Here is a 22,988-nt window from a genome sequence, read left to right on the forward strand (position 1 = left end):
AGAGCTAAAGAAGATCCGTTAAACTAATGCCTTGGATACGTCCTCCAAGATGCAGAATTATAGGATAAGTAATTTTCCCCTTTCCTTTTTATGACACTTTTCACCCACAGTTCATCAGAGGAGGAAGGCAAGTGTAATTATCTCTATTTTACAGATGAGTAAAATGAAGCACAGAAATGAGTAGAGATCATCCAAGGTCACATGCAATTCAATGGTCAGAGCTGAGAATTTCTCAGTAGTGGACCACTAGTGGACCAGTGTCCACTAGCTTCTCTGTGAATGTGATTGCAGTGTATGACTATCACCTGGAGAAATGGTTGTCATAGTTTCTAGTAAGCTTATAAGTCAACTAAGAGGAGCCACATGGACACGGAAGTTAGTCAGAACAATGATGTTGCTAGCTCTTTGGTGCTGCTTACCCATGGCTACCCAGCGAAGCAGGGCAGAAGGAGCAATAGAATTAGCTTTGTAATTTGAAGTCATGTAATTTGAAGGCTGATCTGAAGATGAGGTCTGTTTCCATTATTATTATTTTCAGAGAAGTGTTCAAGGTGACCAGAGAGATGAATCTATTTCAGGCCTGGGTTACTCTTACAGAGAAAGTTAGATCTTAAGAATAAAATCACACTTCTCATAGCAAGCACCGTGTGGGCTCTTTCATACATAGGTTTTTGTGTTGAATATATTGTATTTGGAACAGGCTTCAGACCTTTCTCTGAGCAGAAATAGGTATTTCAGAGCAATTCTACATATTTTGTTATACTCAGTGTCTCACCCACACTAAAATGATCAAATAGAAACCAACTTTCAGCTAAGCTAAAATGTCAAGTTAAAGTTTTCTTGGAACCAGTGCTTCTAAGTGAAGAAAAGTGTATGTATACAGCATCTTCGAAAATCCTTGCTAATACTTTTTTGATATGGTAATACATACGTAGACACGTTCAATTATTATAATTTTCCATTAGACACAAACAATAACTTTTTACATTACTTTTCAGCTGTTACTGAACATGCCTTTCTCGTTAGTAAAGACTACAATTTTTTTTCTTAAGAAAAGGAGGGGAGAAACTGTCTGAGAGATACCAATTGATCTTTTTCATTTGTTATGAACAGCATAATTGCATGAATCAAATTTTAAGATAAGTAGATATTTATCAAACTGTAGCATGTCTGCATCTGTACATTTAAACTTTTTATCTACTTCTAATGTTTGATTTGTCTTGCCAAGTTTGTGCACAATACATTTATTTGAAACCATGAAGTCAGTATATTAGCACCATCTAGCTTTCTCTTTGTTGCTATTACACTTCTTGTTTCAGCTTTAAAAAAGGGTAGCGCAGCACTGACTTCAGCTGTTGCTTCAAAGAGCGAGGTTCTCACTGTCCTTTGGTAAAATGTTTATTTTACACAATTTGTGGATGTAATGACTAGGAAATATAAACTAAGTCAAACGGAAGGTATTTTTGAGATTGTTTAAATTTTACAAGTCTTTATGTGAGAAATCAGATAGTTTGGAATCCTTTTTGATCACTTAGCCATACAGCCTCACTTTAGCAGCCCAAAATGTAGGCATTTATTCTATGTCAGACTAGTCTGAGTTCTCTTGAGAGCTGGTGGGTAGGGAGGAATACCTTGACAGGGTGGTTTATCCAGCACTGAGTTGTTGATTGGCTACAGAAAAAATGAATTGTACACCGGGGTTTTCTCTCTATATATTGTGTTCAGAAAAAGTTTAGATTATCTAGTATTTTAAACTGAAGGTCTCCTTTTCAGACAACAAAGCTTAGGAAAGAAGAAAAGGTGGACTTTGGTCATCCTTTTTCTCCTGCCTAATTCACAGTTTTTCAGATACAAATTCCAGTCAGAGAGAAACTTTGCAGAACTACCTGAGTAATTTTTTTAAAACTCTTTATTTTGAATGAAACTCAGTACTGAATTTGTACATTAGTTGGACAGATATGAGTTTCTTCTAACTATGAGTTTATAATGTGCACTTCTACGTAAGTTTTTCTTGTCTCCCCATTACTGGAAAATGGGATTATGTTTCCTAATTACAGTAGTCTCCAAGTTTCCCCAAGAACTTCATTCTCATTTACTTGTGATTCCGAAGAGTTCCTTATAGGTAATGGGGATGTCAGCAATATGGAAGATAAACATAAATACACATATCTAAAGGAACTTATTTGGTAAAGCCACTTTATTCTTCAAGAAAAAATGAGTTAGTCTTTTTTCTTTTTTTCTTTCTTCTTCTTTTTTTTTTTTTTTTTTTTTTTAATCTAACAAAGGATTTAAGATATGGCCATTTGAGGGTCAGTATGGGACTTGTCAGCATTATCTTCTACTCTGAAATCACCAAGGCCATCAGTGCTGCATGACATGGCTCATATACCTTTAAGGAGACAAGTATGAGAGTGTGTGTGAGTGTTAGAGGGCAGATGCATGCAAAATTACTTGGCCAGCTCTCCACTCTGACCAGAAACTGCCTGGCAGTGTGGTGCCAGCACCTGTACTGCAGAATTGTTTGGGGTCACCACTATGGTCATAACACTTTTGAATCACAGTCTGCTCATATCTCAGACTGGACAATGTGAGCTCATATTTGCTTGCCATGTGCTGAGGACCTTTGGGACAACATGCAAAGGAAGATTTCAGTATAATCTTAGAAAGGAAGACCTAAAGAAGTATCAGAGTTTCGGTTAAGTTTCAGTTGGCACCAAAGAGACAAAAGGAATGGACTGGAAAGCATGAAGTTCCAACCCATATTCAACCTAGTACCAAAACCATGACAATACGTAATCTGCTAGGATTGATGAAGACATGCACTGAAGGTGCATGTTGTTCAGCAATGCTGAAACAAACTATCATACTGCCAGTGCCTTACCTGACAACACCACTTATGGAAAATGTGTTGCATAGCTGAGGAAAAAGAGTTTGATTGAACTTCAAACACAGCTGACTGTTAAGGAGAAAAAAGTTATTTCAGCACAAAATGTCAGCAGCAACAGGAGTATACTAGGAGTATAACAAGAAATACCACCATGCTTATTCAGGAATGTCTGCTCTTCTCTTTATATCGAGGCATTCCAAGACTCTCATCTAACGTCCAGCACCACAGATTTGTGTGTGGAGCATATTTTTCTACTTCATGAATGATCCTGCAGAAGGATCTGCCAGAAATTACTGTGAAAAACATTTTGGCTTCAGACTTCTGGATAGTTTGTGAAGTGTAGTCAGTGTTGAGGACCTTCCATTTGAAGGAACTGGCATTGCTGATCCATAACTTAATTACTTTTCCTGTTGCATCAAGTTACCTCATTCTTTTGAAACCACAGAAGCTTTTTACTAATACTCAGGAAGAGGAGATAGTCTTTCTTTTCAGCAGTAACTTTGAGATAGTTGCTGACTCCAAAGACCCTTGGGCCAAAGACCCTGAAGCACAAACATATGAGCATCATTTTCCTACTTATTTCCTGCTAAGATTCTCATATAAATCCCAGCACAGAGAAGATCCAAGTGTTTCAAGAACTCCTGACACATGGAAAATCCGCTTGAAGGAATTAAACTAGTTAGTGAAATCTGTGGGTAGCCTCTGGGATTATTCTTTTTACTACTGAATATACTTTCTTTGTGAGCATAGTGGTCACTGGCCTACGGCATAATTTTTAAGTTTCTATATGAAGTTAAAAGAATTAATGAAAGCTGATAAAAATGAGGATATGAACTGAATGCTTGACTGCTGTCATGAATAGTAAAAAGAAGTCTTTGGGTAGAAAATTATTTCTATCATTTTAAATGCAAAGTTGCAAAATGTAAATTACTGATGACAATAGGTAGATTTGAGCTCTGCCAATCTCAAGATAACAGTTGGGTTTGCCACGTTCCCTTCTAAGCAAGAACTTTCTGTTGAACTGGAGATGTAGGAAAGAGTTGGGACTTCTTGTCCTGTGAGAAGGATAAAAAATGGGTGTTTTGAGCTTTTGGGCAGAAAAGGAAGGGCACACTATAGAAACTTTTGATGTCCCTTATAACCACAGTATTCAGGTCAGGTTTAACACGTCTAGGGGAAAAACAACAACAACAACAACAACAACAAACACTTACAGAAAACAGTATAAGCAAACATTGAATTATGTACACATTTAAGATGATCCTTAAAGGGGTTTAAAAATAGAAGCAGTTTTTTGAAGTTGTTAGAGATTTGTAAGCTAATTGATTTTAGAAAATAGAATGCTTCATGCTCTTCTGTTTTCCACAAACAGAATGGCACCAGAGATGGCAGATGGCACCAGAGCTAATGTGATTTCACATTAAAATATATCTACCCAAACAAGTATTTGGGAGGGGAAAAGAATGGAGCAAACTTGGGGTTCTGAGGTATTACGCAATCTGATAGTTCTGGAATGTATTTTAAAAGACAAGATGTTTTGTTTCAGCCCACTATTACCTTTCATTTATTATTATTTCATGTCTTTACTACTTGTTCCCATGTTATCACCTCACCACAAGAAAAGGTAGCTCATTTGAAAATTCTGGATACATGTTGCTGGTCTGATAGTCTTTAGATATGCCCAGATATGAGAGATTTGTCGTTCTACCTATGATCGTGTTTCTTCTTGCACGTGACCGTGGTTCTGCCTATGACTGTGGGGTGTTCATCACAAGTGCTGCCCCTGTGAACAGCCTTCTGGGCTGACAGTGACAGACTGGTTGGCACCTCATGATGCCCCAGCTTATGCTTCTGTGACCAGAATTCATTGTCTTCTGCTGGACAAGGTCCAGCACAGGACATAAAAGTGGACCGTTCTGTCAGCATCTGAGAAAAGGTCATTCAAAATCCTCACCAACTCCATCCTACTGGAGTAGTGGTGGAAAAATGTGAGTAGCTCTCTGCCAAAGAGACATTAACAATCAGTTAACACTCAGTTAATAATAATGGCATGATTCATTCTTTCAGAACATTTATTTTGGGCCACTCAAACAGACATTGTATGACATTATAGTCACATTATTAAGCCATTCTGCAGGCATGAAAGCTAGAAATTCATTTTTATTTTCAGGACAGAATCTATTACTGATACTGTGGAGTGACCACAGGCAATGCAGTCCTAAGAACATACCTATTCTGCTTGTCTTTCTTTCAGACATTGTTATGACTACAGCTCTGTGAATTTTTTTCTCTAAAATTTTATCAACAGAAAATGCAGATTTGAGTTGACTACAAACATATGGAAACTGTATTTGTTAAAAAGATTTGGGAGAAAAAAATACACAGAGGAGAAGAATATTTGAAAAGCTGAAATATTCTAACATTTCAGAAAAGAATCAAGGAGTTTTTGCGGAACTGAAAAGCTTAACACTAAATCTGAAAAACAGAACAGTGACTCTATACTACATTTGAGCAGAATATGGCTCAAATTTTCACCTGTAGTTAACAAGCACTGCTAATTTGGGGTCTAATAGAAATGACATATATTTTTTGTTTGGACAGAGAGTCAAAAATGTTATTCATATAGCTATAATTATCTTATATTTCTTGCTGAATTTTGACAACCTCATTCTGAATTTTACATTGAATCAACATGCCCTCATATATACTGAGGTAACAATTTCCTGCTTATGTTATAAGCAACATGCTAGAATGGCTTGATTTCAATTCACTTTTAGCAATGTATGGATGCATTGCCCTTATTATTCCAGTGTGTCTCATAGCAGTATTCTCTGTTATAGTAGGTTAAATTGTGCTAAGTGCTAGTCTTTTACTGTGCTAAATGGTAGTATTTTGCCATGAAGAAAAGTACTAACGCATTAACTGTCTTCATTTAAATGATTTTAATATTACACATTTTTGCAGAATCAATTGACTGTAATCAGTTACTTTTTGAAAATGAAAATTGAACTTCATGAAAAATGACACATTAAAATTGCATTAATGATTGATTGGATAATGGTAATGGGTTAATGTGAAATTATTATGGAAGGAAGAAGCAAAAGTGTTTATCCTGCTACTAGATCCTTAGAGAACAGATTATAGGTATGAGCCTGATTTTCAATGCTTCCCACAGTAATTGCTACTGAGGAGGCATGGGGAATCTTGAAGACCTTAATGATATGCCACTGCCACTTTAATTGCTAAGAGAAGCCAAGAGAATCCTAATTGCCAAGAGAAGCATTACTAATTAAGGTGTCATTCTTCATTCATTCCATAGTAATTAATCTGAAATATTTGTAAAAGCTGAGATATAAATTTAGATCCAAACTCACTTAGCTTAACCATAACAGACTTTATGTGAAAAAGATCTATGGGTTAAGCAAGGTTAATAGTCAGAAAACTCAAAATATCTTTTTTTCTTAGAATAATGAAATTTTCACTTTAATTTTTCTTATAACTTTTTAAAACATGAAGTAGAAGAACTGAGGACAGATTTAAAAACTTTATGTAATTTATTTTTAAAGCATGATTCTACTGTCAGGTAAAAAGATTGTTAAAACTGCTAATATAAGGTGTTCCTGTTTCCTATATTTCACTGAAAAACTGGATGCTTCTGAAAATCTTAGGATGATTTTTCTTCAGCTCTGTGATGAGCAAAGTGATGTAAGTTCTGTTGTCTTCCTGTTGTCTTTGGATCATAACTTGAGCATCACCTGTTCAATCTCCCTGTCTTTACTGAGGTTGTATATGCATAACTGATTAGGCATGGAGAATCCCTATAAGCAGTATTGTATATGTTTCAAGTCCCTTAGGTTCATCTCTGCTAAAATCCTTATTCAACCTCACAGCCTACTCAGTTGGAGTGTGTTGGTCATATTGACATTGATCATTTTTCCCACAGCTTCTGCATACTATGCCCTCTCCTCAGCTTTCTTTAATACAATTATATCTCAGTCTTACTAGGTCCTAAACTCTTACTCTTTGGGCATGGATTGTCTTTTATAGTTTACCTTTATGGTGCCTTGCAGCCAGACATAAAAGGCTATTTTTCTTCTTATCGCGTGAGATCCCAGAACCAATGACTGGGTATCTTAGTGACCCATAGAACTGTTAGGTAGACTTTTCTAGTGTATACTATCAAATTTCTGTCTGCTCATCTCAACTTTAAGTGTCTACCAGTCTAAACTTCCTGGTTTCTGTGTGCATGTGTGAGAAAAAGCAAGAGGTAAAAAAAAGCCTAGGCAGCAATTTTCAGTTTATCACTTTAGAGAGGAGGTCACTTCCAGGCAATAAAGATGGCGATGAACTGCCCCACCATCACTGAGGACTTGTCATCATAGTGTGTATGTGTCTGGATTTTAATTAATAGCTACTCCACCTAAGCAAATTTAAATGCAGCATCACTTTATGAGACAGGTTACCCAACTACCTCTTACCAATAGCCACTTGTTGGAGCAGTGGGACAAGATTAATCCATATACCCAGATGGTAAATTGCAGGCGACCATCCTATCATGGAGAAAAAAGAATGAAAGGATGAATGGTACAAAGAGCAGTAAGCTACACTTGGCTAACTGAGGCAGCTATGAAGAATCTTCACCAGTGATGGCTCCTGAAATTACACTACCCAATAATACAAAGAGATGGAAACCTCTAGATCCACTTAAGACCTGAGCTGTGCTTGGCACGTGCCTCCCTCTCTCGACTGCAAGTGTGCCCAAACAGATCTGTAGAGTGACTCAGTTGCTGCTGAGGACCTGATATGCACATTATATGCATTTCTGGGGATTTAATTTCATCTGTCTGGTCCTGTCCTAGACTGAATGCCCTTTAGTGGCTGGAGTATGTTAGATGCACTTATGGAGCACCACATCTGGTTTCATTTCATCTGAGAGGAGGAATCCAGTTTGCATGCTCTGAATCCACTCGGTAATGTGAATGAGCACACTTTGTATTCAAACTAGGTTACCAATGTAGATGCAGCCTTTCTGGTTAGGTACTTCACTGAAATGCCTAAAAGAAAGTGGGTGAAGCAGGGCAACAACTTCTATTGATTCCCAAGCCAAGGAAGTGTCTGCACAGATACCCTTCCTGTCAGAGCCCCATCCTCACAGTCTGCATGTGCTCAGAAATGGGAGAAGGATGTGGTTATGCTCTAGCAAAATGGGTGTCTTATTAGGGTCTTACATGGAAGACTGTGATCTGAGCAGTTTAGTCACTACGTGCACATGAAGTGAAATATAGGTCAGTTTTTCTGTGGGCATCATTTGTCTTTTACTAAAATAAGAGCATAAAGTAGGAAAGTTATTTTTACTAAACTTCCCCATAAATTATGATTAGTTTGCCACATCAGAAGCGGTTTAAAATTTTCAGTAATAATAAGTTCAAACTGGCTGGATTTTTTCAGATTGGATTCTTTAACTTATATTTCTTTAAGCTCTAGCTACACAGTCCCATAACTTTGGGAAAGTATCATTCAGACAAAATGTGACATTTCTTCTTATATTTGCTCATAACTTAAGAAAAAAATTATTACTCGGTAAATATACCCCAAATATTGCTGACAGTATCTTTAGAATTAAATCATACTTAAATATCCCTGCTAATGTACCTTAGAACCTATTCCAGAATTATATACAATAGAATATATTTTTATATATCAGAATTTATTTTGTATTATACATTTTAACTTTTCTGTTATCTAAATTCCTTTTGAGAAATTTCTGGAAACTTCCCTTCCATGCATGAGTATGCAATAATGAAGATGTAACTGGCTGTGATATTAGTAACATTATTACTGCACACAGTTATCTAAGCAATATTCTTATTTTCACAGCATGCAGGGCTAAGCATCATTGAAATTGTTTTAGATTATTTTTATATTGCTTTCTTCTATTGTAAATAAGCATAACACCCCTATTATTTAGATAAGAGATGCATTTACTTATTAGCCTTTCTCATCAGGTGTTGTGACTTGTTTCTTAGTACCATACACTAATTTGTGACATAAAATCTAAGAGTTATTTCCACCTGACATGCATTGACATTGCATATGGTCTGGCGTGGCCTGGCATTCTTCCTATACAGAGAGTGCCAGTGCTATTAGCTGCAAGGATAGGGGCATGCCACCTGCCTGTGTTGTGTCCTTCTGTCACTTGAACTGTCCATCTGTTATTCACATGAAGATACAATTCACCTAATTTTTGTCTTACAGAAAATAAACCCTTACAAAATCAAAGGCATGCAGGACACAAAAATTAATTTTAAATGCTAATAGTACATAATCAATCTAATCCTCTCAATGTGCCAGAATAGTGTCTCAATTAGAAACCACAGGGTCAGTTTTGCTATGCAGTGTCTAAGGGTGAATTTCAGTTCATAATGCACTGCTTTGTACGGGCAAAAAGAAAGATAATACAATGTTAGATGTGGCTAATAACTCTCTTACTTGCAGTTTTATATTAGGCTATATTAGACTTAAAGGTAGAAGTAACCTCCTATATGTTCAATCTCCTGTCTTTTTTTCCCCACAGTAGTATAATTCCAATGGTTGTACTATTACATTTGATTTTGACATAGTAACAGAGTCCACGTGGCCCTGGACTACTGTTGTTTTGCCAAAATAATATATCATCACAGCTAGCTCCCTTTACATAGTCCACGTCCTGTTAAACGTCAGCACGGCTGTGTTGGCAGTTCCCTGCTGCACCGTGCTCCAGGGTCCTTGAGCACATCCTGCATCCCCGAGTGAGCCACGTGGCAGCACTGTTGTGGTAGGCTGGCGGTTTCAACAGCCATCTGTGTGGCTGTGCAATGAGTTCACTCCGTGCCCTTTTATTTAACTAAAAAACTGTAATGAAGAGTTCACCCTTGCACTGCAAAGAATCTTTTTAGTGTGCTTATTGTCATGAACCTGTTTTAATTTAGCTTCATTCCAAATTAGCTTTGTCTTTGTTCAGTATCATATCAGTGCTTCGTCTTTCTATAATGTGTGGGGGTTTTGTTTTGTTTATTACTTTATGCATAAATGATAAAAGACAGCAAGTGAAAAATGCATGTGAAGCAGTATGTTAAATCATGTGCATGGGTTTTTTTTGAAGCAAGAGATAGAAAAGACGTGTTAGATTATCCTTTCATGCTGCTTTTATGGCATAAACTGGGGACAAGTTGGCAGGGAAAGTGTTATGGTAGGTGCAGGTTTGAGTTCCACTGCTAAGTCTCCAGCGGGGTCAGACCCATTTCCCTTGCCTTACCACATGGAGAGCTCTTCTGATAAATCAATGGAAGACTGTCAGCCCAAAACTGCCATCTGCTTCTCTTCAAAGTTTATTCAGGAGATGATAAAAGTTTATGGTTCCGTTGAGAGAAATGAATAAGGATCCTAGATACAAAACTAGTAACCCTTACTCAGTGAACTAATGGCTTAAAGTTGCAATTTTTGTTATTTCTTCCTCCATTTATGATTTTGAGTTCTCAGATTTTAAACTTGTTTAAATTTAAATCATTTTACAGTCAAATTTTTCAGTGAAATGCACAGTGCCATTGACCAAGTAGAAGAGTTTACAGTACTTAGCGTATGTACTAGTGCTGTCATGGGGAAGTTCTTCATGACCTTAGGATGTGCTCTCCTCACAGCTGCACTGGACTCCTGATTGCCATTTTGTGCTTAAATTGAATATTTGTGGCCCTCTGACCCTTTTCACCTAGCTGTAAGTCTTCACTTTGAAGGGCAGGCTAACTCTGCAGTAAGGGCTGGAGCACTTGGACTATGAAATATTTCCTTCTAGGAGAAGGCTAGTAGCCACCACGCTGTTACACCGTCGGGATATGGTATTTTAAGGATCTCTCGGTCAAGCCGTTTAGAAACAAATTCTGAATAAAGAATGAATTCAAAACAAAATTAGGATTGTTATGCAAACCACACAGCCTAGGCTGATATTAAATATTACAAGACTTGCCAGTACCTGAGAGCATATGCTCGACTAAGATCTCTACATATATTACGGTTGCTTTTCATTCATTCCCTACTTATGTAAGAGGAAATCGCATCAGAGGAGAGGAACCAACAGTTTGCATAAATGAATCTTTACCTTAATTGTTTATGTTGAGAAGCAATGGATCCATTTTAAAATGAAAAATATCCAGACCCTTAGATCAGAGTTAATACAAGTTAGTAATGTGTGATTAAAGTTAAGTTAATAAAGTGGTCGTATATCCTGTAAAATTTTATTGCCATTATTGAATGCAAGAGTACAATTTTGTCACAAATGCTACATTCATTTTTAATTGAGCTGTATGTATTCTGCTTAACGGAAGACTTGGTTTTTTTTCCTTGCACACTCAATAAATTTTAATTGAGCACCTGATTCCTACCACCAAGACATTAACATCTGGACTCTATCTTTTATGCATATAGATACGCTGATTAGAACTCTGCAGAAAAACAGATAATAGGAAAACAAAAAGACAACATTATGGAACACTTTCAGCCATAATTTTTTATTATATATTGAGAAGCTTTTAATTATCTTATTTCATTTAATTAGCCTTACTACTTAGGTCAATTGTTTTTTTCTTATTAATATGGCATGTTAGCAACTTTGCTAATTGGCATAGAATAGCATGTGACTATACTAAATGTTTTGTCCAAAATCATTTTGTATGTTTTTTTCTTGTCCTGAGACAGTTATTTATTCCATAGTCTTTTCAATAATATATAAAATATTTAATCAGGGAATTACTTGATTTAAAATTTATCGTTTTACTTTCCACAGTTTTATTTCTAAGTTAAAGATGAAAAAACTTCTAAAGAACAAGGGTATTTAGTTCTAGTTTTAAAATCAGAAGATATCACTTTGCCTTTTGCAGCTCTTAGATATTATAATCTTTATTTGGAAAGAGAAGTATATTTACAAGCAGTTTTATAATTAAGATTTTTGCATAATTAGTCAGCATTTACAAATTTAGCCTAGAAGAAAAGCAAGTGTTGTGTCACTAGAGGTATTATACTTCTGTGATTTTAGTATCTCTTCCATACTTATCCAATTTGAATCTGATTTAACAAAACTGACAATTCTAGCAGAGTACAAATGAACTCAAGTTTTATATTTTTTTTAAATAATTGATAATGCCTCTCCTTAATTTTAAATTCTGCTATTGAAAATCATTTTCAGTATTTTCTATTTAAAAATATAAAACAGTTTTGACTCAATAATTTGTCAGTATGTATTTGGTATCTCTGTACCCGAAAAATGATTACAATTTTCACCAGTTTGTTACTTTTCCAGCTTAACAAATATTAATGCTTTTGCAAATTATTTCCATGCTTTTGGAAGTGCTGGAGTTCAATTTTGTTGATATTTCAACAGATAGAGTAAATTGTCATTAGATAATAAATGTTCTCCACCAATTTGAGAATAAATGTATTATTAATATGCATGACTGTGCTCTCACCTATACATGATTTGTGGAATGATAAAACATTCTATTTTTTAAAATACTCATTTTAAAACCATTTCAAATATATATTTCATAGTCTTTGGTCTGAAGTTTCGTTTAACTACTTTTTATGGTTTCACACTCATATTTTTTTCCTGTTCAAATCAGTTACAGTACAGATAGCAGGGATCGTTTTGAACCAGATTTTCATCCTCTAAGCCATTGCATTATATGTATCCTGACATCCACAGGAGGGCAGCATGGTTAAATTAAGGGAGAAGATGGGAATATGATTATGACTTGAGTAAATGAATCTCACTCTTGGCTGTTTAATGGTTTCATTAAAACTTTTATAATTTATAAAAGTGTATATATTTCTAGGCAATACAGATTAAGCAATTGAATGTTAATTTTAGAAGTTTCCATGTGCAGCTTCTTAATAGCTAAGAATACAGGTTTGCTCTGGATATATACTGTCTATTTTAGAAAAAGGTTTTAAGATATTTAACATGGAAATGGTTAAAGCCAAGAAGGAAATTTAGGTCCCTAAATTCTGGTAAAATCCATAAGAATAGTTGGGTAAAGTCAGATATTTCAGGGGCAGAAGTAGCTATTCTGATAGGTTTGAGGGACACTGGAACTGCTCAGTTTTTCCCTAAAATCTTGACTCAGTTATAGCAAGAAATTGATCCTCATTTATCCTTTACCCTTTTTTGCATACATATATATATATACACATACACACACACACTCACACACATAAATATATATACATTTATATATGTATACAAACATATAAAGTTCTGTTTTGGGAAAGAAATTGAAAATCTCAGTCTGAGATCTGAACAATAATCACTGAGCAATACTAATAAGATGAATTTTTATTTCTTATTGCATTTAAAGTGGTCCCCAAAGCATTCATACAAGGCGTTTTGCCCTTTAATATATGCAAATTAATCTTTTTTTAAGTATTTCCAAAACGTCAACTTCAAATCTCCCATTGCATCCAAATCCTCAATGTTTCTTCTTAGATTTTACAGATTTTTTTTTTTAATTTCTGTAACTGTAGTGTTGCAGTTCTATGTCCGTATCAGCACGTTAGTCTCGCTGTTTTTGGGAGACAGTTGCTTGTGGGAGCCATCCTGTGCAGCAGTGATGGCCTGATCCCAGTAGATGGCTCTGATGCTCCCTTGCAGCTGAGGAGTCCTGTACTCCTGCAGCATGACTCCTACAGCTCCAGAGGCCAACTGGTTCCAATTTAACAACTCTAGTACAGGCACAGAAATGCATTTGAATGTTTTTATTTTATACATATTTATTATGGTAAATATAACATTTTACAAAGAACAAATAGTGGTATCGTTATAAGGTTATATCTTTCTTGTGTATCAGTTTTGCCTTTGTCTAACAACCGTTTAAAATCTATTTTCAAGATATTATTGATAGTGAAACAACATTTCTTTAGTATTGTTTTTTTTTCTAGTGATCTTAATCCATTTTAAAAATCATGAATTCCAGAAAAAGGATCTTAAAATAAGGTTCATAAAGGGGATGTAATTCTCAGTGATGCAATTCTGTTGTTTCCCGAAATAATTTCTATGTAATTCAGTTTCAGATTGTTCATTTCTGTGTGGTATTTCCAAGAATATTAAATCATGTTTATGGTCATGGTGTAAATTATCATACATAAATTAAAATAAGTGTGTGGCACAGGGAAGGTGTATCATAAATTACTTTTGTCTCTTCCAGTGCCTCGACCAGACAATCACTAAATGGTGCTAGTAAGTGGCAGTTTCAGAGCAAACCAAAAGAGCTGCTTCTAGGCATGCATAGTTGAGATGTGGCACTCTTTGCTACTCGATGTTATAAATTTTAAAAATTTACAAGTGTTCAAGTAACAGCTGTGGAAATTCATTGAAAAAAATCCATTACAAATAGTAAGTACAGACACCATTTCTGGATAAAGAAACTCCTAGAGCCTCTAATAGCAGGAGTGTAGATTATTCTGGTGACATATAACTGGATGTTTGCCCAGCATCCAGTTGCTGCTTCCCTCAGCATCCTGTTGGGAACAAAGTATAGGCCTGATTGTGCTTTTGGGTGGCCGCTTTTATGTTCTTTTGCAGAGCATGATTCTTCAGAAAAGCCTCAGTGATGTGGAATCAGAAGTCTTTTTGCTTCTTTGGCATCTTTGAAAACTCTACAGTCATGTCTTCTTTATAGCAAAGTTTCTTAAAATGGATATTTTAAGAGTACTAATTGGCTAGGTCATGCTATGAAAGCTTTCTTCCTTGTTTTCATTCATGAATTGTAATCAAAAGGCAATCAAGAGCTACAGTAAGTACTTTTCTGACACTTAACTTTCAATACCTGCAAGCTGCCATTCTGAATTGGCAGGTTTTCCATGGCAGCGTTTCTCTATTGGAATAAGCATGTTAAATTGCTTTATTGTTTGGGACCAAATGTTCATCTAAACCAGTATGGTGTTTCCTACTGTGGCTGGCAGCAGATAACTAGGAAAGCTTATAAGAGTACTGCCCCTCAGCACTCTTCCAGATTCTGCTCATCTTCAGTGCCAGGACTTCCCAAGCCAGATGTGGTTTCTGTGTGTATACTAACTTTCAACAGATTTCACAAACCTGTCCAGGAATGCATAAAATGCACAATGAAATTTAGCTAACATGAATTCATGTAAACAAGCCACAACTATTGCTTTGTGCTGTGAGAATGGAAATCAAAGTCTGGCAGCATTCTTGTGTTTCTTAGAGTTGCTAGAGATGCAGTAGAGGCAGTCTGCCATCACTGATGCCAGCTACATCATGTGTCTTTCTGCTGGAGTATTTTGGATGGAATTAAAAGTGGTGTTTGTTGGTTTCAATGTTTATGTGAAATCTGGTAGCTTAAAAGGAAGTTTTCCAGTGTATGAGTGTTTGAAGTCTCAGAACTGTACTGTAGGAGAAAACCAATGCAATTACCAACTTGCCCAGCCAGAAGGCTCTTTACATTCCTCTTTTAAATAAATAAAAACAAATAAATACATATGTATCACCCCTTAAATCTGACATTTTAAAGTGATGCTTTTATCGATTGCCAAGCTGAAGATATACATTTCTTCCATCAGGATTTCCAGGAAGAATAGGAACTGATAAGTTAAGTTCAGTCATTGCATACATAGAAGATTGTAGCTGTATTTTATAGAACTGGTTTGAAAGAAAAAATAATATATTCGGAATTGTGCTTTGAAATAACTAGTCAGATAGTAAACAAGAATTTAGAAGCTTGTTCAGAGCCCTTGTTTCCGATACCCACAAAAGTATTTCCATTTGCAATGAAAGTCAAATTATCTACCTTTCCCGATGTGTTAGTGCAGTCTCATATTCATTTCATCTAATTTTAAGCAGCTGCAATGCCCACATTTGGAGTCTTGGCACTATAGGGATCTCATATAGCCAATAGAGGCAGAGGGGCACTTCCAAAAGGCAATTTAGTCCATCTAAACTCTAAAGGTGAAACCTGCTTTGAATGGCTTACCCGGGATCTGTACCTAATGCAAAGGAAATGTGGCTACTGAAAGTGGCACAGTGGAGTGGTGAAACCTGTTTAATTTGCCATTTCCCTTTGAAATGCTTTCTTTTACATCTTTTTAATTCCTGGATGATTTGCGTATTAGACACATGCAATGAAAAAGCTAAACAGCTTTACAGGCCATTAAAATACATTTCCTAATGACTGGAAGACAAGGGTCCGTGTGAGGATTTCCAGAATATTTCTTCTGCTGTGTTAGAACCTTGTCTTCTGAGCCGTTCTCCGGACTTCTCTGCCTCAGTTTCTCTCCCACAGAAGCTAAGCAAATAATGCTAGCATACCTCAATGGGTATGTTGTGAGGAGGAATTAAGTGAAGTTTCTAAAGCACTACTCGAGAGTCAAGTAATATTCCTATTATGAAAATAGTGAGAGCTAAGTTAGAACATACCAGTTACACTGATTTGTTTAAAAACTTTGGTGTTGCTTTAAAATAATGTTTTTAATTCATTTCTTTTAGGGATTTTGGTAAATCTCTAATACCAAGAATTAAAGGAAAATATACAATATATCATAACATTCTGAATAAATACCTTCTATGTGCACAAACTGAAAGGAAGTATTAGATTATTTCATTACTGTAGTGTCTATGCTTGATTTCAAATCACAAATAGGAATACGAGGTGCATCATATTTCCCCATGCCTTTGCTAGATCAGATGGACTTTTTACAGTAATCTGCAGTGATTTTAAAATACCTGCTAGTGATGATGATAGCAAACCTTATGAAAATACTTAAAATTGTCAAACTTTAGGATGTCTTGTTCTGCTTACATATTTTATTGCAAAAATACAAAATTACCTCTGCTGACCTCTGTGTTCTCTATGAAATTAAAAATAAAGTTATATCAATACAAAACTAAAGTTTTCTAGGCAGTGAAAAAAAAACATAACAGCCAGAAGTACCAAAACCAACTAACATTCCTAAAAGAGCTCACTGCTCTTATTAGACTTGGCCACTCTTCCCAAAACTGGACTATTTTCAACACAGGGAGTCCAAAACTGGATTTGCTTCGGTTGACAGCTTAGTTCATGTATTTATGTTACACCAATGTGACTCGGAGCGGGGCTTCTCGATTGATTCCATCATTGGCAGTATGATCCAGCAACAGAAGTAGATTTTCATATTAGCGGATCCCTTGCCATTTAGGCTTTGGAGATCAGAAAAACTATCACTGACTGCCTGGAAAAAGGTTCTCCAGTTTCTATATCTAATTGCAGTGTCATGTGCAGTGAGATGGAGAGGTTTCTGGGCTGCATGCTGTTTCTGCCCCAAATTCTCCTTCAGAGTTGATTAAAGGTCTGGCTATATAACGAACATTTCCACAGCCAAACTGGATGCTCAAGGGAAAGAAGTGAGGTTGAAGCTTTCCTACTGCATTTACATTAGCATTTAAATTCAGATTAGTAGCATACTTTTGGAATGAATCTCCTAGTTGTCCCTGCTTACTGTGCTTCAAAGGGACTAGGCTAGAGCTAGTCTAAAGTAAACCACATCAAAACATGTAGAGAGTGGATGTCTGGCCCTCAGCACCAGCTGTTTCACTGGTGTGCTGCTTTACCTATTTACATTATAATTAGATTACATTAGAATTAGAAAACTTTTTAAATTATGTTAGAGCTGAAGGATATCATCTTTTATTGCCTCTCAAGGTTAAAGGATGTTTGTTGTCCTGATGAACGCCCCCAGTTTACATACCAGATTGGTTTCATGATATGACATAAATGGGATTAATTATTTTCAAGTTGCCATTGCAGTTACTTCACAGTTTCTGTAAGTACTGGCATACATATTCACAAATATTGAAGCGATCTGGATTGCAGTAAAATATTAGTGTTAAAGAATCCACAGATATCTGATCCTCCAGCATACCTATATCCATCTAATATTGTAAGTGAAAAATTGTTTAGAGGAAAAAGCCCCACTTTTTTCTGTTCATGTTATGAGTATCTCTCTCACTGGAATAAATAGAAATATGTTTTCTTTGGTTGTGGTGTTTGTACTACTTTACATTCCTTAAGATTTCTGTATCTTTAGCAGTCATAATTACAACAGAGGTTTAGGGTGATTTCCCCCCCCCCCCCCCCCCCCATCTGTTGAAGGCTTATTTAGTTCTCTTTCTCAAGAGCACAGAAAGTACTAAAATGAATCTGAGAATGTTTACTGCTGGGCTTCTGATGACCCAGGTCATATTGTTGTCTTGAATCAGTTTTCTTTCTCATCCTCAACTGAAGACAAAAAAATGCTTTAATCTCCTGGGGTTAAATAAAAGAAGGAATGTGGTGCGAGGAAGATTCCTTTTATGCAAGGGACAGAGAACCCAGGGATGACTGAAAGTGCCTGTGGGCATTCGGTCCCCATTGGTTCTCACATGGAAGGCAATGATGCCCACAGATAGCCTGTATTGTTGTCAGTTAAATGGGATCATGAGTGTCTGAAAGGTGTTTGAGAATGAACTGAAAATCATTTTCACAAGTGGATGATTACTTCTGCCACATGTTAACCGAACTCTATCAGAATGGCCCAGATTTTTGAGACTGCATTAATTGCTCTTTCAACCTTGACTGAGGTTTCTCTCTAAGAAAGGCCTTTACTGGACTAAACTGCTACATGTATTGATTTTTCTTTCTGTATTTTTTTCATTGTTTGTGATAAATGAAGCCTTTTACAAGTAGAGAATTTATCATTCAAGATGTAGATAGATTGCTTCGTTCCTTAGAATAAAAAGGCTGGTCTAAAAATGATCTCTGTAGAAGTAATAAGTCCTTTCTTATTTCTCCAGCAGTGAATAGCTCCAGTATTCCACACTCAATTATGTTTTTCAGCTATTCATTAGTGCTGATTTTTTCATCAAAAAATAGAACCCTGCACTCTCGCAGTGTGGACTTAGAGCAAATAAGCTGCTGTCTTCTTTCCTGTGTATGCCATCACATAATCAAAACTGAACTATAATATTTAGTAGTGTATTTTTGAAATTTTATAACACAAAGAAATGCACTTTGAAAAAATATTCAGTGTTTATGTATTTAAAAATTAGTGACCACCAGACTTAGTTAAGAAAATGGTTGGTTGGTTGGTTTTTTCATCCATTTCCAGAGTAAAAAATAATACTGACTGAGACAAAATGTAATCTAAAACATGTTTATCCAAGTGTTTCAATATTTTATAGTAGAAATGCGATCAGTAGCAACCGTATATAATTTTGTTTTCCAGAAAAATCAACTATAAATATTAAATATTTATTTTACTGCCACATTGTAAGCGGGGAGGAATCAGGTTAATCTATGACTTAAAATAGTTCCGACATTTACCTTTCAATTTTGGAATGAAGAAGAATGCAGTGTTAAATCATGGTTTAAGAAAAGAAAACTTTAGAACTGTTTTTAAGTGCATAAGTCTAGGGGAAGTTATTGCAACGTTTTGCATTTAGTTGAAATTTTAATTTTACTACTGAACTGTATTATAAAATGTCTTGAAGATGAGGGAGAGCAATGGATGCTGTTTATTTCTACTTTACTAAAGTATTTGGCAGTGTCTCCCATAACATCCTCATCGACAAGATGATGAAGTACAGACTAGGTAGGTGGACAGTGAGGCGGACTTAAAACTGGCTGAACTGCCAGGCTCGGAGGGTTGTGATCAGCAGCACTGAGTCCAGCTGGAGGCCATCACTACTGGTGTCCCCCAGGGTCAAATCCTGTTAAACGTTGTCATTAATGACCTAGATGGTGGGACCAAATACATTCACAGCAAGTTTGCAGATGACACAAAACTGGCAGGGGTGGCTGATACACAAGAGGGTTGTGCTGCCATTCAGAGGGACCTCAACAGGCTGGAGAAATGGGCAGAGGGGAACCTCATGAAGTTCAGCAAAGGAAAACATGAAGTCATGCATCATGGAAGGAATAATCCCATGCCCCAGTACAGGCTAGAGGTCAACCAGCTGGAGCGCAGCTCTGCAGAGAAGGAGCTGGGAGTGCTGGTGAACAACAAGTTGACCATGGGCCAACAATGTGCCCCTGTGGCAAAGGAGGCCAGCAGCCTCCTGGGCTGCATTGGAAAGTGTTGCCAGCAGGGCAGGGTAGGGGATCCTTCCTCTCTCCTCAGCCCTGGGGAGGTCACACCTGGAGTGCTGTGTCCAGTGCTGGGCTCCCCAAGAGAGGCATGGAGCTACTGGAGTGAGTGCAGCAAAGGTCCACAGAGATGATTAGGGGACTGGAGCATCTCCCGTACGAGGAAAGGCTTAGAGAGCTAGAACTGCTCAGTTTGGGGAAGAGAAGGCTCTGGGGCATATTACTGGTGTGTATAAATACCTGATGGGAGGGTGCCAAGGGGACGGGGCCTGATGCTTCTCAGTGGTGCTTAGTGACAGGACAAGAGGCAAAGGGCACAAATGAAACACAGGAAACTCCATTTGAACATAAGACAAACCTTTTTTTACTGTGATGGTGGTTGAACACTGTGGTATTGCATGGAATATTTTACCTAAAGAAAGGTACAGCATTTGAAGGAATGGCTGTTGTATATTTCTTATTGCTGCTGAAGGTATTTAAAAGTATGGGTGTTTCTTCTCAATGTATTTTTGGCTGGAGGGAGTGAGCAAAACTTGTAGGTGAATGCAGTCATGCATACGGGTAGAGGGAAACAGACTGCAGCTCTGTGAATTTTTGACTATGAGAGGGACTGCTCTGGCTTGTGGTACAGACATTTAACTGAGTCCTGTTCAAGATCATACAACTACCCATCATAAAAACAAAATATTCTTCAACTTAGCCTTAAGACTTATTTCATGTCTGAATCTGTTGACCTCTTGGTTTTCTTGTGAAAACTTGTGAAAGCCAAGTGACATTTATGTCTAGGAATTGGCTCTTACAGACCTTTTGTTTTCTGGATATTAACTGCAGTTTCTACAAATCCTAAATATTACTGTCCAAATTTAACAAGATTTCTAGGTTCTTCACTTCTCATTGATTCCAGTGGAAAATGAATGGGAAAGAGAAGCTTAAATAGGATTTAGGAGTCTAGGAATTTAGTTGGTTTGGGGTGTAAATGATAGACTCTTGAGTAAGTATTAATCTCCTTCTGATCTTACAGGAGCTTGTACACTTGAAATGAGCATAGGCTAAATGCCTTTGAAATGACTTAAATTTTCTACAGTAGGAAAAACCTGTTACCATGAGAGATGGCACTGGAAGAGCGATTAATGATGTAAGATTATCGCTGTGTGTTTATAGTGATTTGTAAAACCAAGTGCCGTAAGGCTTTGCACTTCTATGTTAAATCCTAGCTTTGTGTCATGAATGCTAATGTCTTTGTTACCTGTTCTTATCTAAGACCAGCAAATTTTTGAAGCTAAATAGTCAATTTTGTACTTCTTTATTTCCCCAAAGAACCTGCCATTTAGCACCTTACTTAAGTGTGATTTACAGGAGGGAGAAGTGAGCATCATTGGTATTTAATTTCTTTTTTTATGCTTTCTTATGTTATAATTTTGAATTTACTATAACTTGTTATAGTTCTGCCTATACTGCAGAACAATATGTGGCATATCTGACATGAAAAGTAATTTAAAAAGCAACTACCTTTTTCCCTGAAAGCAAAAAATGTGCTATTAAGATCTTGTATTTTAAAAGCACTTTTCCACCCCAGGCTGGGTTATTCATTTTCTGCCATGTTCCTGTTAGAACATAGACTCACCACTGCTGACAATAAAGAGATTAGTCTAGACTAAGAGGAATCCTCTGTTAGTCTATGGCTCCTTTACAGTTATTTAAGATACGCCAAGAAGGGTGGGAACACAGTAAGGATATCTTTGTACTGTAGCATTTGAGAACCGTGTACTCTGTTGCTCTATGCAGTCTCTGAGGCAAATGCCCTCTGACATTGGTCAGAGAAACCTGTAGGATGTTCTGAGGGGTATCCTGGCAAAAACACCATGTAGGCTGACAGAGCCCAAGGCCAACCAAGAGACCTTTTTTCTTTTCTATCCCGAGCCGTTCATCTTCAAGGCTGAGTGAAATTTGTCCATTTCCCCTCCCCGCTCCCCCCAGCAATCCATAATGGAAAAGACATTAATGGGGGAAATGTGTCACACTTTGGGAAAAGTAAATGTTCTGAGTTAGGGAAATGTACTTGGCTGTTTTGAAACACTGTTTCAACACTGGTATAGCAGGAGATGAAGAAAGGCAAGACATCTGTGTTATAATAATGAGGGATCCATTACATCATCTGCCAAAACAGTCAGAGTTATTAAGGGACAATACACTGAACATTCCTGTTAGACAAAATTTTGTCATTTGTCTGTAATATATAAAGAGGGAATGAACATACAGATCCTACATGCCTGCTCCATGGGTGTGCTTTGTTTTATGACAGAGCTCAAAACTGTCAGGCAACAGAGCCCCCAAAAGACATCAGAAAATAGAGAATTGCGGGCTCTGTTGTCTCACCACAAAGGCACCTGTCCTATGTGTGATCCTAGTCATTACCTTCTCCATACTATATGTGCCAAGGTCCTCTGGAGAGTGCCCTGTGAAGCCAGTGCCCGTTGACCTGAGCAAGGATTTGGAGCTTTGTTCCGCCGTGCACTAGTCGCACTAATGGCCCTTGATAGAGGCCAATCAGCAAGATGGGACATTTCATAAGTGATGTTTTGTTCTTCTGTCCGGTTTCATAAGCAGCAGTTCCTTAGTGTTTTTAGGCTCTTCCTGACAGGCACAGAGCTCATCCTCTTCCTCTTGTTCTTTTTGTTAACCATGCGGCAGCGTGGCCACAGAGGCAAAAACACATTGACACAATGCCAAAAAACTAGCTGTAACTTCTTTGGTAATGAAGGTACTTCTTTGACCCCAAATAATATCAACATCTATGGTTTTAGTAGTCTCATTGGTTGATACTCCTGACTGATTCAAAGCCTGGAAAAGACAAGGAGTTTTTTTTTTAATTTAAGAGTCTCTATGGTGGACAGCTTGTATTCAGGAAATTTGACTCTTGTTTACACTGGAAAAATTTAGTCTTGTTTGTTTGCTGGCATTTTGTT

The 22,988-nt window shown here is 36.9% G+C and overlaps 1 protein-coding gene across 10 annotated transcripts in view; it reads left to right on the forward strand.

Moving 5' to 3' along the window:
- The window catches only part of CADPS2 (calcium dependent secretion activator 2), a 326,801-nt gene that overhangs the window by 178,488 nt on the left and 125,325 nt on the right, over positions 1 to 22,988 (forward strand). The window lies entirely within an intron of this gene.

This window comes from Dromaius novaehollandiae, chromosome 1 (genome assembly GCF_036370855.1).
Source record: "Dromaius novaehollandiae isolate bDroNov1 chromosome 1, bDroNov1.hap1, whole genome shotgun sequence".
Taxonomy (NCBI): Eukaryota; Metazoa; Chordata; class Aves; order Casuariiformes; family Dromaiidae; genus Dromaius; species Dromaius novaehollandiae.